Here is a 16,906-nt window from a genome sequence, read left to right on the forward strand (position 1 = left end):
AGGGGGCATGCGTTTTATCATAGGAAAGATAAGGCAGCCCCATGGTTTTATTAGTTGTAAGAAATCTTGGAAACACCATGGCATCATGTCTAACAGGTATGGGTTTAGGAAAAGCAGATAATATAGCCCATCATTGTTCTCCCCATATACTAGGAACCCAAATCTGGAGGATCCAAATTAGGACTGGAAGCGTCTGCAGATGAATTCTTCGGAGGGTCATCTTCAGTTGTCACGAGCCTTCGCATCAGTCACTCTGGTAGCAAGAATGGATTGTCTTCTTCCTGTGGAAAAACACAAACCGCTCCCCTGGATCTTATTAAAATAGGATCCGGGCCTTTCCATTGTCAGGTCAAGATGTCCTTCCACTTTAACATCTCCTTTGGCCTATCAGGCTCTAAGCAATGACGGTCAGCAGCCGAATGGCCCTGACTGTCCAAATTTAAAAAATTGAGAGTAAAGAGTGCTATAGAAATGGTGACTCGTGGCACTGAGGGTAGAGCCTCCTCAACTCCCCCTTTTTGTTTTAATAGATAAGATTTAAGAGTGTGATGAGCCCGTTCTATAATGACTTGTCTTTGAGGATTGTATGGTAGACCTGTCAGGTGAGTCACCTCTATTTGGTGACAAAATTGTCTAAACTTTTGAGATGTATAAGTTGAGAATTTTAGGCTTTCCCCAGGCACTCCAGGCCTCAAGGCAATGTTGGATAACATGTGCTGCCTTTTCTCCCGATAAAGGGGAGGCAAATATAATACCGGAACAATTGTCAATAGAAGCATGTAAATATTGAAGTCTCCCAAAAGATGGAATATGGGTAACATCCATTTGCCATAATTGATCACGTGTAAGTCCTCAAGGCTTAACACCATTATGAAAATTGAGGACACTGAGAACAAGTTTTTGTTATTTAACTTGTACACTTTATAGAAATATCAAATTATTGTCTCAAGCTATTATTATTTTGATGATATAAAAAATAAGATTGTATGGCCAATTGTTTCTATATGGTCTATAATTTGACTGGTATACAAATCAGCTCTGGCATTGCCCTGGGTTCTAGGCAATCCAATGAGCCCTTATATGTCTTGTAAAGAAACAGTACATGTTTCTTAAATTAAGCTGTGTTTCTATAAATAACCGTAAAATTTGAGAATTAGTAATATCTAAAAAGGCAACAATTTTAAGTAGTTACAAACCATGAGCCATATACTGGCTATGAGTGTACCAATTGAAAGCTTGATTTTTCAGCATTTCAAACAGTGTCTATAGCACATAATTTAATTATTTGTGTTGAAGCAGGGGAAAATTCAAGAAAATGTACATGTGATATAATTATATATAGTGCCTAATAAATTGATGAGGCATCTGTAAATATAGTGAATATTTTTTCTATGGACTGCATGTAAATTTATAGGAAATACAAAAGCGTGTATAGAGAACAACTGTTAACAACTTGTCTTATGGATAATGATTATCAATTTTGCCTAAAACTTTGCCAAGTAATAGGCCAAATATCATTATTTTCCAATAGCCAACTTAATTTCTATTTGGAATAAAGAATTAGCATTTCATCCAAAATACTTTCAGGATTCTATCTTACAATCTTGTATTAACACTGTAATAGTTTCATAATAAGATGTTTAAACTTTACTTGTACATGAAGAAGGATGAAACCACATTAATGGTTTCTTTGGCTAAAGGGCTGTTGTGAGCACATGAGTAGCAATAATGTAAACAGCCAACAATGTATCATAGTCTATATAATTTATCTTTTAATGACCAATAGCGTATTCTATACCTTTACAAAACTATCTATCCCTCATCAGTTAACTGTCGAAAGGAATTAGGATTTGTATCTCCCTTGAAAACATCAAACAGAGGTTCAAGTCCTCCTATGGTAAGTTTAAGATGAGGTTTTAGCCAATTAATATCTGTTAACTTGATTTTTAAGAATCATTAAAAGTAAACCAATTTTTGTATGTATGCCTGTAAGCCAGAAGAGGGAACTAAATCTCACCACAAATGGTTGTGAGCCACCACGTGGTTGCTGGGAATTGAACTCTTAATATTTTTAGTTGTGCGTCCAGCCTTTAACAGCTGACCCATCTCTCTAGCCCCCATTATCCATTCTATTGGAATTTTCTGTGTCACAATCTGTTTAAGATGTAACTGAATTCTCAAATATTGAAAAGATATTGTCTTTGAATCTTTTCTGGAGCAACAAGTATTCTAAAATTTTAAAACTCATTGTATTAGAGCAAAGGCGTACAGAAAAACTCTTTTTAGAGAGACCAGTTAACGAAATGAATAAAATACACTGAGAAATTTAAATGCTTAACTTTGTATTAAAGTAACAACGAATTCTTATATAAGACTATTAATCATTCTTTGAGGCAATCTGTTTAAAGATATTGTTTCATGGGCTCTCAAGAATCACTAGTAACTTCATTGAATTTAAACCTCACCACCTTTACCAGGATGTAAAAGAACAATAACAATAATCTTTTAAATCTATAATAATTCTATGTATTTACTAGAATGGTTACCGACGTAGGCAAGACAGGCTGTAATGTCCCATTAGTTTCATATATCTTAAATTTGAACTTTGTTTTTGGATTAATTGAATAACCAACTCCTTTTAGCTGAGTGAGGGTATCAGATAAAAGCCAAACTAAAGGCAATCTTGTCTTCTCTTACACTAGAGCAATTCTTTTGTTAACAGGCACAGGTATAATGCCATGGAGGGAAGCAGGCACAATTTCAATTCCTCCAGCATAATCATTATCTCTAACTCCTGGCCCATAAACTGTTGTGAATTTCTTTTGAGTCTGAGGCTGACACCTCCCTAAGGAACAAACAAGGCAATACAGAAATTCTAGAAAACACCCTTTTAGAGGCAGGTCAGGACAAAAGGAATATCTGAAATACAAGCTTCTGTTGCACCCACTCTGTACAAAGTCTTGATTCAAATGTAAATGTTTTTAATCTTGGCCTATATCCTAAGGCCTGGCCCAAAGATTATTTTTCCTGTACCAAGGACAAGTTTCTGTCAAGTAACCTTGGTCACCTTACTGTTGTTCAAGCCTTTGTTCTTGGGACAGTCATTTTTAAAAACTATCTAAATTTCTACATTTAAAAAAATCTTTTATCTTTCCGGTTCTGTGTAAGCTATGGCCAGACCCTGATTGTATGAGGGTGCAATTTCATCGCAAAGACGAATGTATCTAAGTCTGTCTTTGTTTGTATGGTCTGAGAGCTGTGTAGGCAATTCAACCTGACTAGCATTACTTTCATATTGACCTTCTCCTAGAAGCATGTTAAGATACCAATCTACATGCGTGTCTGATCATTCATCATGGTGCTATGATTTTTACTAGTATCACTCCAATCTGAGCTCCAAATCAAGTAATCTCCTCCTGACAAATTAGCCAACTCTGTTCTATCCTCTTCTCAACCATAAACATAAATGAGTCAAAGAATTCTAAACTCTCAATTGAACTGCCAACTGTAGCCAATGGAATACAGGCAGTTTAACTATAATTTTGAGTTTCTTTTGTAACATTAGAGTATAACCATTAATTTTGAGAAGCAAAACCAGAAGCAATGTAAACAATCTATTTTTTCTAAAATCAACACCAAGTGGATTACCTTTATGTTACAAAGTTTTGCTGCCAATTCTTATATATGAGTGTATGAAGCAGCTTTTAATGTCTCATTGAAGAGATATTTTTTTAAAATCTTATTTTTTATACATCTGGTTTCTGAATGACTATAACTCTGAGTTAGTTTTACGCCAACTTTCTGTTACCAAAGTTGTAAATTTCTATTCACACCCAAATAATTTAAGCGAATAATCTATAACCAAGACCTGTAGAACATTTTTATACTTTTAAAACCAATCAGAAACAAAAATGAAGTGGCTACGCATCTTATACATTGAGACCAAACAAAATTTGTCGCTTTTTCTAGCTGTAATTTCAAGAGAAAGGCACCTTGCCACAGAGATTTTTCTAGGACAAAACAACTCTTAGCTTCCTTATAAAACCCAAAAAGCTACTGGTCTCTTTTAAAAGCAGCTTATGTCAACCTCAATTCCTGGAAAGGCTTTTTCAGCTCAGCTCAACTCTTAGCTACAGGTGTAGGGTAGCTTATCAGCCTCTGCTGTGTATATTAAGACTGCCTTTAAAACAAAGTTAAACTAGCCCAAGAGTTGGATATGTAACTGTTTTTGTCTTTTGAACATGCAACATAGAACATACACTTAGACAACGAAACAAAAAACAAACAATCGACACACGTGGACATTGGTGCGCCAAGGACAGACAACAAAGAAGGACATTTAAGAGCTCCTTTTGTTGACACAGTTCAGAGAGAGGACAACTGTTTTTCTAAAACCCTTTTTCTCTCTCTCATATTCTTTACCGGATAAAGAGATTTTCTTTCTAAGGCCTTTTCTCCTTTTCTACGTTTCTCTCCCAGGGAGGTCCCTCTCCCTCATCTTTACTTTGCTCTCCCAGGGAATTAAAATTTCCCTCATCTTTACGTCGCTCACGCAGGGAAATTTTCCCTCTGTCATCCCCGCAGATCGAATGTCTTTGGGGGAATTCGTAGACATGTCTACCCGAGCTTCCATTCTATTTTTAGCTCGTAAGCGCTTCTCCAGGATCAGTTTCTGGCAGATTTCTACCCTGAATCTCTCTCAATACTCCCTGACTCACCACAATAGCTTAGCTACACTTTTGATCTTGTAATATCCACAATGGGCATGTGCCTGGCCTCAACTTTCCATTCTGCTGTTCCCTAATTAGATCTCCTTCTAGCCTGTCCCAGGAGGCGAGTGTCAGCGTTCCTGTGCAGGCAAACCAGGGTGCTACGGGGCGACCTCTCTCTCTAACAAAGTTTTCTCTGCAGAGCCATCACAATTGACTGGGAGGCCTCATGCTGTTTATTCCCTTATCTCCAGGAGAATCTGACTCTCAGGGGGAAGGGCTCCGCAGCTCGTGTCTGATTAATTATGCTAAGCCTCTGTCTGCTGGCTAAAAGCAGCTAGAGGAGGGGCGAGAACCAAACTTTTTCCTGCCTTGTAAAAACCTCAGAAAAGAGCTGGAAGAGGGGGCAGGGCCGGCTCAAGCTGTGGCAAGATTTTAACAGGCAAACCGGTGACAGCAATACAACAGCAAGAGAAATAGGATGAAAGCTGGCACTAGAATCACAAGGCTTCTACTGTGGCTTGTGATTTTGGAGAGATGTGAAAAAATTCAGGGTTAACCATACCTCTCTGATCCTGCTCTTTTGCTGCAGTCTGAATTTACTCCTTACGGAGGACCTCCTCAAAAATGGCACTTTTGTTGTTGAATTTTTCCCGGATTTCAGCACCACTATGTCGTGCGCAATTATCTTGCCAGCAAGAATGTACGCAGACACCAGAGTTCTTCTGCAGATCTTTATTACGATGTTATAGAGGAAAGACCCGCTGGAGGAAGGCCGGCTGGTGGAAAGTCGGCTGGAGGAAGGCCCCGAGCCCCAAGAAGGTCCTGGTTATATACCCCCTGGAGCGGTGTGTACATATTTGGTTGGTTAATTGCCCATAAAATCCTATATGCCCTGGGATGGGCCTGTGACTTCACGTGCTTTTCCCTTACACAAAGGCAGTAAATTATTACCAGAGCTGTCTCTGCCTTCCACGGCTCTCTACACATATCTGATATTTCTAATGATCTTTAATGATCTCTGTGAAAGGGTCATTTCACATTCAAAGTATTCTTAATACATGACTTGAGAGTTTCTGTGATGGGCCATTGGATTTGAACTTGCATTTTCGAGCCTGTTAGGGTTACTAGTAGGTATATAGTTGAAAGGATTAGCTCCACACTCTCAAACTCTATCAGCAACAAGTAGCTCAGTAGTGGGTAGATATAATTTTGAGAACTGATTTTTAATGTCTAAAAATGAAAATTTTTATATCAACAGAAATGTAAAACAATATAAAGGACACAGTTACTCAGACACATGATACCATCTATGGAAATATAATATAATAAAAAATTCTAAACATGAGAAAGATGATAGTAGACTCTGATTTTGTACTTTAGGAATAAGAAACTTTGGTTTAAAAGCTTTTCTTTACAAACTATGTGCACTCTGATATTTTGTTAGAGCAACAGGAAAAATCAGTATCAAGTGAGTACAAAGACACAAAGCGACTCAATGTTTTCTCAAAAGATGGGTTACTCAGACATATATTTGTATATGTTAGAAGTAATTAAACTCTTATATGAAAAAAATATGCTGCCCTCATGCCCAGCTTGAGATTTACTGATTCCTATCACACATCATCTCTTTGGTGTCACACTTTACAGAGCATTAGGAAAAAAACCTCTGACTTAGTGTTGTGAGGATCAATTTCCTCAGCATAAATATATATATATATATATATATATATATATATATATATTCTGTCTATATCCAAGAAGACTTCCCTTGAATTAAATTTAGGGACATAGTAAGCACAGATTATTTTTCATTTAGGCCACCTGCAGTTAGTTTTCTACAAGTGGCCTGAAGACCAAGATTTGTCTACATTGTATACTATCTTTAGTTTTGTGAGACCAGGAGGGACGAAAAGCAGACCAGCTATCCTAATAGCATAACATAGGCATGGTATCTGCAAACTATTATAAATTCTTAAAATGCAGGCCGTAGCTCAACACAGTGTGAACATTGGTCTCTGAACAATATCCTAAGCCATTTGTTACAATTATGACACACAGTCATTTCATAGTCTCATAGCTCAAAAAATTCTCTGTCTCTCTCTATCTCTCTGTCTGTCTCTCTGTCTCTCTCTGTCTCTCTGTCTCTGTCTTTCTCATTCTCTGTTGATCACTTTGTGTCTTTTTCCCTCTGATAGATACCCAAGGCACATTAATTCTGTAATATAGTATCTAAATAATTGTGTCAACATGGTAAGGTGAAGGGTACTTCACAGAGGGAGGACAGGAACTGACAACAGTAAAGATGACTGTGTTGAATAGTTTTATTTCAATTTGACACAAACTATAGTAATCAAAGAGAAGACACCATCAATTAAGAACATGCCTCAATAAGACTGGGCTTGTAAGTTAGTCTAAAGGACAGTTTTTAAATCAACCATGGATAGGAAAAAGATCAGCCCATTATGGGCTGTTGTTTCTGGACTGAATAAGAAATCAGGTTGAGCAAGCTATGAGAGGCAAGTGAGAAAGCAGCACTCTTCTAAGACCTTAGGATTAGCTCATCCTTCAAGGATATCCTGTTGGAGTTCCTTTCTGTATTTCTTTTAAGGATGCAAACAATTCAGAAGTATAGAACAAATTAACTTTTTCTCCAAAACTTACTTTGTGTACTAGTATTTCATCATAGCAGTAGTAACACTACAGCAATAATAAAGGAAATAACAATTATTATACTCTAATTAAAGAAAATACTGTGTGTTCTACTTGTGAAGCACTTAGAGAAAAAATTAAGGTTCCCTTTACATGATAGAGAAAATTCACAATTATAGATTCTTCTCAGGAGAATGGTAGAGGTCTTGCAGAGAATCAACAAGATAGATAAACCCTTAGCCAAACTAATTGAAGGGTCCATATGATGTATCCAAATGAACAAAATCAGAAATGAAAAGAGAGACATAATAACAGAAATGTAGGAAAACCTAAAAAATCATCATATCCAATGACAAAAGACTATACTCAACAAAACTGGAAAGTATAGATGAAATAAATGGTTTTCTAGACAGACACTGAACTTAAATCAAGAGAACATAAACTATCTAAACAGGCCAATATTTCATAAGGAAAGGGAAGAAGTCATTAAAAAACTTCCCAACCAAAAGGAGCATAGGGTCAGATGGATTTAGTGCAGAATTCTACCAGACTTTCAAAGAAGTCCTGATATCAATATTCCTAAAACTATTCCGTAAAATAGAAACTGAAGGAGCACTACCTAATTCCTTCTATAAAGTTACATTTCTCTGATACCTAAACCACACAAGGACTAACCAAATGGAGAACTTCAGACTAATCTTGCTTATGAATGTTGATGCAAAATACTCAATAAAATTCTTGCACAGTGAATCTAAGAACACATCAAGACCATAATTAACCACAATCAAGTAGGCTTTATCCCAGTAATGCAAGGTTGGCCCAATATACAAAATTGTTTATCTATTTTTGTTGAGATTAGTGCTAACTAGAAGCCTCTGGAATGGCAGGTTTAAAGGTGAAGAAGGGTGTGGATCCAAAAAAAATCCACCCACACTTGTGACTATGCAGGCTGTGGCAAAACCTATATGAAAATTCATATGAGTTCTCATCTTAAGGCACACCTGCAGACTCATACAGATGAGAAACCTTACCACTGTGACTGGGATGGCTGTGGGTGGAATTTGCCTGCTCAAATGAACTGATCAGGCAGTACTACAAACACACAGTGCACCAGCCCTTTCAGGCCCAGAAGTGCAATAGGGCCTTTTCCAGGTTGGACTACCTTGGCTTACACATGAAGTGGAGCTTTTAAATCCCACATGTTGTATATGACACATACAAGAGAGAGTTCAGTAATTTTTTTAACCTTCCACACTGTCTTCCATTGAGGGGGGGGCAGCTCAGCTGGCAAGTGTTATAATCATGTTCAAGTGACCAGCAAGTAAGCATGTGAAAGGATAATCAGGAGAAAGGAAGAGTTCAAGAAACAAAAAATTAAAAATAAAAAAAATAAAAAATACTAAAAGGAAACAAACAAAAAACGAAAAAAAAATTCACAAAACAGATAGGGTCTGAGACTGGATCTTCTATCATTTTCAATACCAAATCCAACTTGAACTTACCTGGACTTACAAGATGCCAAAGGGTGACCAAAAGTTTTTGGATATAAAAATATACATTAAATCAGTGAGCTGGGGTGGAAGGGAAAACCAGAATTTCCTTGAATTGTGTTTTGATGATGCAATACGCATGTAAAGATCACCTTGTATGCATTTTTTGAGCGGGGGGGGGATAGTGCTGCTTTTATTTTTGCATGTAAACCACTGGGAGAGTCTTGATTGTGGTCACCTTATAGATTACACTGGAGTTCAGAACTCCAGTTCTCCTAGCTGGGAAATTAGGTGACGGAAACATTGATTCAAACCAAACACATGATTAAAAAGCTAGGGTCTGCAGCAGGGTTTCTAGTGGTCAGTTGTGGATGTCTAAGGAAGAAGTGAAATGGGAGGGTCAAGTACCCAGCCAACCTTGAGCTGCATAGATGACGTCAGGGACAGAAGACCTAAGCAGCTGGTGGCTCCAGGGATCTACAGTGTGTGCTTTACTTGACCAGGGAGTTCCTGAAAACCCTGCAAGCAAACCTGGCTTTCCTTCTCAGCTATTCCTCAATTCTGAGAATATGATTGTACTTGGCTAGGCACTCAGATTGGCAAGAGGCACCAGTATTGATCTGTCCAGTACAGGGTCCCACAAGGATGAGAATGAAAGTGTCCTCAGTCTCCCCAGATCGAAGGGACACCGTGATGCCCCAGTCATTGGACTGGGCCAGCTTACCTGCCTGCTGGGACTTGGTCACAGAGCAAAGCAGGTTCACTTTGAGCAGGAGGGAGTTGCAGAAATTCTCCTCTGCAGTTTGGCAACCTGCTTAGGATTGGTAACTGTAAGGTTAACGCCACTACTTGGATGCCAGCACTAGCTGTGAACTTCTGCCAAGCATCCCTGTCATACTGGTCGAAGGAGTCTTTAATGGACACCACTGGTTAGTTCTGGATGAACGATTTGTACAGGTCAGACAGCTGGTAAGGTGTGATGTACCTGCTAGGATCATCTGCAGACTTGAAGTCCAGGTCTTACTTTCCACACTGTAGGACTTGGAGGCAGCCACATCCATGACAATCACAACCTGGTCAGTTTAGGCAGGCTCTGCAAATTACAGTCTTCAGCAGGCCCAGTGCTTCTTTGTTCTCCAGGAGATTAGGTGAAATCCACCCTCATCACCCAAATTGGTGACATCCTTTCCATAATTCTCCTTGATGATGTTCTTCAGGTTGTGGTAAAACTCTGCTCCAATTCCCATGGCTTCCTGGAAACAGGATGCCACCCTGGAAGGATCATGAACTCTTGCATGACCAGCTTGTTGACAGTATTAGAACCACTGTTGATCACATTGAATGGATGACTTCAGGGTTGCCTGCCAAATCAGCAATTTGACTGTAAAGGGATGCCTCCTTTTCCATGGTACCAGCTTTGCACAACAGCCAGGGACAATACAAGGATGGCACTTGCACCAAATTTAGATTTATTCTCAGTGCCATCCATCTCAATCATCAGCTGGTCAATCTTCTCTTGTTCCACAACATTTAATGTATTGCTAACCAGAGCAGGTACAAATAGTATAATTGATGTACTCAACATCCTATGAGACAGCCTTCCCCATGAAGTTGGTCTTCTCATTGCCTCAAAGTTCTAGGGCCTCATAGATACCAGTGGACACACCACTGGGCACAGCAGCTTGAAAAAGACCTTTTACAGTGTACAGGTCCACCTCAACAGTAGGATTCCCATTGGAGTAAAAGATCTCTTTGACATGGATCTTGAGAATAGACATGGTGAAATTCTGGCCGTCAGACCTCTGCAAAGGAAAGAAATAGTGTTCTGCAGACACCAAAGAGATTACTAAGGACAGATGAGAGCATGATCCTGTACCTTAGCAGCACTGGTTCTTTCCTTTCTAAAAAGTAATTATTGTGTCAAGGCGGGAAGAAACAATTCAGATACAGAACATGTTCTAATAGCCTAAATGATGGTGCTTGTTGAGTTTTGGTTCTATAGTACCCAATGAGAGAGCCAAAGTCCTCCAATGGCACGTACTTTGACAAAGCAAACTTATTTTTGTCTACTAATCTACATTTATGACCAAGTCAAGTAAATATGCCTGGTTTATTTCTGTAACACTTTTATGTGGACAGTCTGTTATGCACTGTAGTTTCAGATGTGCAATAATTTGTACATGATATATTCCCAAGTGTGCCTTTAAGCAGAATAAATGTGTTTATCTCAAGCAAAAGAAAATGGGGATAATTGGATTATTTCTAGTTCATGTTAAGATCTCTCTCTCCCTTCACCTCTCCCTCTCTCCCTCTTTATCTTGATCACGTTATGTCTCTCTCCCTCTGTTCGGTATCTGAGGGCCATTATTTCTGTAGTATAATATCTAAATAATTGTGTCAACATGGTGGGTAGTGAGGTAACTCACAGGGAGAGTATAGTAATTGATAACAATAAAGAAGACTGTGATGGATGGTTTTATTTCAGTTTGACTAAAACTAAAGTTATCAGAGAGGAGGAAACATCTATTAAGAAAATGCCTTCATAAGATTGAGTTTGTAGGCAAGCCTAGAAGCAGTTATTAAATGAGTTATGGATGGAGGAGACCAGCCCATTTTGGGCTGTTTTTCCTGAATTGCATATGAAAGCAGGTTGATAAAGCAATGAGAAGCAAGTGAGAAAGTAGCACTCTACCAAGACCACAGCATTAGTTCACCCTCCAAGGCCATGCCCTATTTGAGTTCCAGTCCTTGTTTCCTTCATTGATGCACAACAATTCAGTAGTAAAAATAAATAAAAAAATAAATAAATCATTTTTTTCTCCAAAACTAACTTTGGGTACTATAAATTCATAACAGCAATAGTAACACTACATCAGTAATAAAAGAAATAATAGTTATCATCCTCTAGTAAAAGAAAATTTTGTATGAAATACTTATAAAGCATATAGAGATATTAGAAAACAAATTAAGATACACTTTACATAAGAGAGAAAATTCACAACTAGAGCTTCATCTCAGGAGAACGATAGAGCTCTTGTATAGAACCAACAAAACAGATAAACCCCAAGCCAAATTAACTGAAGTGTCCAGAGGCATTATCCAAATTATCAAATTCAGAAATGAAAAAGTAGACATAACCACAGAAACAGAGGAATTTCTAACAATCATCGGACCTACTACAGAAGCTTATATTCAACAAAACTGGAAACTCCAGATGAAATGGATGGATTTCCAGACAAATACCATAGTTAAATTAAGAGCATATAAATAACCAAACAGGCCAATATCTGATAAGGAAATAGAAGAAATCATTAAAAACCTCCCATCCAAAAAGAGCCCAGGGCCAGTAGAATTTAATGCAGAATTCTGCAAGACCTTCAAAGACCAGATACTCATATTTCTCAAACTATTCCATAAAGTAGAAACAGAACGAACACTATCTAATTCATTATATGAAGCCAAAATTACTCTTATACCTAAACAACACAAAGACTTAACCAAAAATGAGAACATCAGACCAATTTTGCTTATGAACTTTGATGTAAGGTTACTCAATAAAATTCTTGGCAAACGAATCTAAGAACACAATAAAACCATAATTCACCACGATCAAGTAGGCTTTGTCCCAGGAATGCAAGGTTGATTCAATATACCAAAGACTTTACCTATTTTTGTTGAGATTAATGCTAACTAGAAGCCACTGGAATAGGCAGGTTTAAATGTGAAAGAAAGGTGAAGTCAAAAAGCATACTGTTTGTAGGCTAATAAATCTTTAAACATTGCAAAAGCACACTCACAAATAAAGATGATATTAGTACAAGAAATTAAAGAACACACATTTGACATTTGTGTCAACACATCATGATTCAAGCCTCTAGTATCAGTACAAAGAAAGACAGGTAAATTTCTGTGAGTTGAAAGTCTACCTGTACTACATAGCAATTTCTATGCTCATGGTAAGGGAAGGAGTAGACAGCAAAGATTCATGTCTTAAAAAAAAGGAAAGAAAGAAATTCTTCAGAATCACAGAGTGTTTAGAAACTTTATATAAACAAAAATAATGCTACAAATTATAAAATTCAAGTTCAATAATATTCGAACAATTCTGAGTCATTTTGGAGGAATATGAAAGTTGTAGATGACTGATTGAAAGGAAAGCATCAAGGGTCTTAGGCATTTTCTGATGTTCTATGTGTAATGTAAATATGCATGAAAATAAACTTATGTGATATGCCATTTGCTATATGTTTTACATAACTAATCAAAACTGCAATATAATAAGAGCACTTGTAAAATAATAATAAAAAACATAGTAAGAAAATTTTAAATGCCACTTACTTCAGGTAAAGATTTTGCTGTTATTGATATTGTTTTCTTTAAACACAGAAATTATTGCATCATCTTTTGCTCAAAGAAAATAAATCTTTCATGACACACAGCTGCACTCAACTCAGAATTTGCCTAGAGAAGACCTTCAGTCCATATCTGAGATCAAAGTTCATCTCTAATGTGGCTTGACTGACAAGGACTTCCTAGATCAACTGCTCAAAAAGAAGTGCCTTTCCAGCTGGTAATGCTCAAAGTCTCAAGAAGGGAAAGGATGAAGAAGCAGACAGAATAAAATAGTGAGCTTTTGGATGTGCCTGTTACCAGCAAAGATTTTGTATACATACAGCATGTATTTACAGTTAATAAGATCAATTAAATATACTAATGTTTGTGTTTGGAAACATTGCATTTTGATATGAAAATACAATAAAGAAATATTTACAGGAAAGAAATATAGCAAAGAAACTTTTCCTTCTTTTTGTTTATACTTTCAATTTTTATTTATATTTTAATATTTCTGTTGTAAAAACATTTTTAGACAATATATGCTGGTTACCTTTTCTATGCCCACAATGCCTTTTATATCCTACTTATGTGTCCACATACCCAAGTCCATGCCATTCTTTTTAAACTCCCTTTTAGGAAAAAAAAATCAGCCAATAACAATCTAGAAACAAAAGTACAGAATTAAAAATCTAACAGCAGCAATAACAACAATTCTCCATGAAAAACAATAAAAAACCTGATTTAAAAAACAAAACCAAAATGACATAAGAAACATTCCCACATAAGAATAAACCTATAAAAACAAAAATCTATGACCATAATATATAAGCAAAAGACCTGAAATATACCAAATTTCTAGACAAAGCAATAGGAAGCAAAAGGCGTATAAAAAATGATACAGAAAATGTGGCTAATCTACACAATGGAACATTATTCAGCTATTAAGAATGAGGACATCGTGAGTTTAGCAGGCAAATGGGTAGAAACAGAAAATATCATCCTGAGTAAGGTAATGCAGACCCAAAAGGACATGCATGGTATGTACTCACTAATATGTGGATATTAGACAATAAAATGTGCAGAATACCCAAGATACAGTCCACAGAACTCAAAAAGGTCAACAAGCAGAAGGGCCTAAGTGAAAAAGACTCATTCCCACTAAGAAGGGAGAAGACAGCAATCACAAGTGGGGAGGAAGGGAAGGGCCAAGGGGAAAAGTAGACAGGGAAGAGTGGAAGAGGGGAATCTGATTTATTATTGAGTGATACAAAAGGACTGAAATCCTGAGGGCCAGCAGAAAGAAGGGAAAAAAGGCAATGTTTGGAGATAGGAGTTTGAAGGGACTCTACAGAATGCACTAGAGACCCAAGAATTAAGAGACTATCAAAACTCAGAGTGAGGGACTTTAGATGAAATGTCCAACAGTAGAAAGTGAAGTTAGAGAGCCCACCTCCAATAGGAAGACAGGACATCAAGCGAGGAAGGGGTTTGCCATCCCACAGTCAAAATTCTGACCCATATTTGTTCCTGTATGAAAGAACTACAGGTAAGAAAACGTAGAAGAGCCTATGGAAAAGAAGGTTCAGTCACAGATCCTAATTGGGATACAACTGAAGGGGAAGTCCCAAGGCCAGACACTATTACTGAGGCTATGGAGTTCTCAAAAAATGGGACCTATCGTGACTCCTCTCATAATGACCAAAAACACACCTGAAAGAGTCAGATGCAGATATTTGCATCCACCCAATGGGCAGAAGTGCCTGACTCATGTGGTTGCATTAGGGAAAGACTGAAAGAAGCTGAGGAGCAGAGTGACCCTGTAGGAGGACCAGCAGTCTCAATTAATCTGGACCACTGAGATCTCACAAACAGTGGACCACCTAAAAGGTGGCATACACCAGCTGATATGAGTCCCCCAACACTTAAACAACAGAGGACTGCCAGATCTGTGTTCAATCAGAGATAATGCACCTAACTGTCAATAGACTGGAGGTCCCAGGGAGTTTAGATGTCAGGTGGGGTAGGAGTGGAGGGACTGGACAGCCTCATGGAGACTGGGGGGTGGGGAGGTGTGGAACAGTGAGCTGTGAAGGCCAGAAAGCCTGGAAGAAGAGCGCTAGAAGCCCCGGGACCCTGGCCTCGAGCCGCTGGGAAGGAAGGCGCTTCGAGCTTTCCCAGCCTTCTGGCTCTCTTAGCACCAAGCTCTCCACAGTCCCTCTCACAGAGAGGTCCATGGTCATTGATCACATAGGAGTACCACTTTCATGCAGATGAGGCATTCCCAAGCTCTCAGACCAAGCCAATAGGGGTTACCTGCTGCCACCCCAAAACTGTACATGTTGGCCAAGCTCAAATGTAAAGGTGTAGGAGATTCTTCCCAGTGTCTGAGAGCTTTTGATGCGGTCCCTCCCCTCTTTGCTGGCCAGTCTGTGCACTGCAAAGAGCTGTAACACTTCTCCCATCTCTGCTGCCACTGCTGAGGTGCTGAGATGCGGTTGGTGGCAGGGTAGCAGCGGACTCTCCCTGTCTGCTCCCCACCTATCCTGGGCTGCCCACGGACAGAGGAAGCAAGGCAGCAGCCAATCGCACCCTGTCTTTAGCCCGGCCAGAGATCCTCGTGGGACCCATCTGGAAGAGGACCCACACCTGGCTCGACCATTGTGGAGCTTTGAACACCCAAAGAACTGAGCCACCCAACCCCCGAGATGTTACAAGAGCCGCTGCCAGCCTCTCTGCTCCAAAGCCACCAGCTGCACTGCCTCCCTGCTCTGCCTCACTGATCATGAGCTCAAAAATCGTGGCAAGAACTAATACTGCCAGAAGGTAAGCCCCCAACCCTGGAGATGAACAATCTATTACTTCCTTCTGTATTTTCGGTCAGAGCCATCTCACAAATTTAAATAAGCCAAAGGAACAATTGATGCCTCCTGGCCAGAGCTATTGTTTGAAGGTTCTTCCCACCTCTGCTTAAATCCTGACAGCTCGGAACAGGTGTTGGCGAAGACTCTCTATCTAGACTCTCTTTAAAACAAAAAAGAAAAAATCTGGTAACACAGAGACCAGTTAAAAGCCACAGGGAGGTTGCCAGAATATCTCTAAAAATCTGCAGCTAGGCTTAACATTCTGGGCCTTTGTGGAATCCCCTGAGGCTGTCAAGCCTAAGGAACATTGCCATTGCACAAAGTGTTTCTCCTCTTTTCTGTCATGGGCTACACAAAATCAAATAAAAAACCACCACAGGTCAGGCAAATATGTGCCTTACTAGAATCCCAAGGGGTGAAAATAACTAAAAAACAAGACTCTTTGTTTTGGGAGGAAGTCCTTCAGATAGCCCCATGCATGGCTGAGGGCAATATCTACAGCTCAGATTCATGGAGCAGAGTAGCTTCCCTTATCAAAAATAGAAATACCCAAGAAGGAAAAAGACTTTCTCATGGTTTTTTGCCGATCTTAGCTGCAATTCGGCAATGTATAGGGCCCTCTAAAACAGGACAGACTGAGAACAATATAGCTTTTGACACTCCTCAGTCAAAGGAAACCAAAGATCAAGGTCCCCAAAATTACCCTAGTTCAGATCTCGCAGCCCTTACCCAAGTAATAAGAGAGATAAAATCCATTTACCCACCCCTTCCCCCTTATGCCTTGGAGGAAATCCCCAACAGACCATCTGCCCCTTCTACACCCCTCTCCCATCCAAAGGCAAGGCTCTATTAAAATACC

At 38.8% G+C, this 16,906-nt stretch overlaps 1 pseudogene and 1 gene segment (V, D, J or C); both read right to left on the bottom strand.

Moving 5' to 3' along the window:
- LOC114633268 overlaps window positions 1-16,906 on the bottom strand; it is a 65,861-nt gene that overhangs the window by 38,198 nt on the left and 10,757 nt on the right.
- On the bottom strand, window positions 9,343-10,650 carry LOC114633278 (annotated as a pseudogene).

Source organism: Grammomys surdaster, unplaced genomic scaffold, assembly GCF_004785775.1.
Source record: "Grammomys surdaster isolate TR1022 unplaced genomic scaffold, NIH_TR_1.0 573, whole genome shotgun sequence".
Classification (NCBI taxonomy): Eukaryota; Metazoa; Chordata; class Mammalia; order Rodentia; family Muridae; genus Grammomys; species Grammomys surdaster.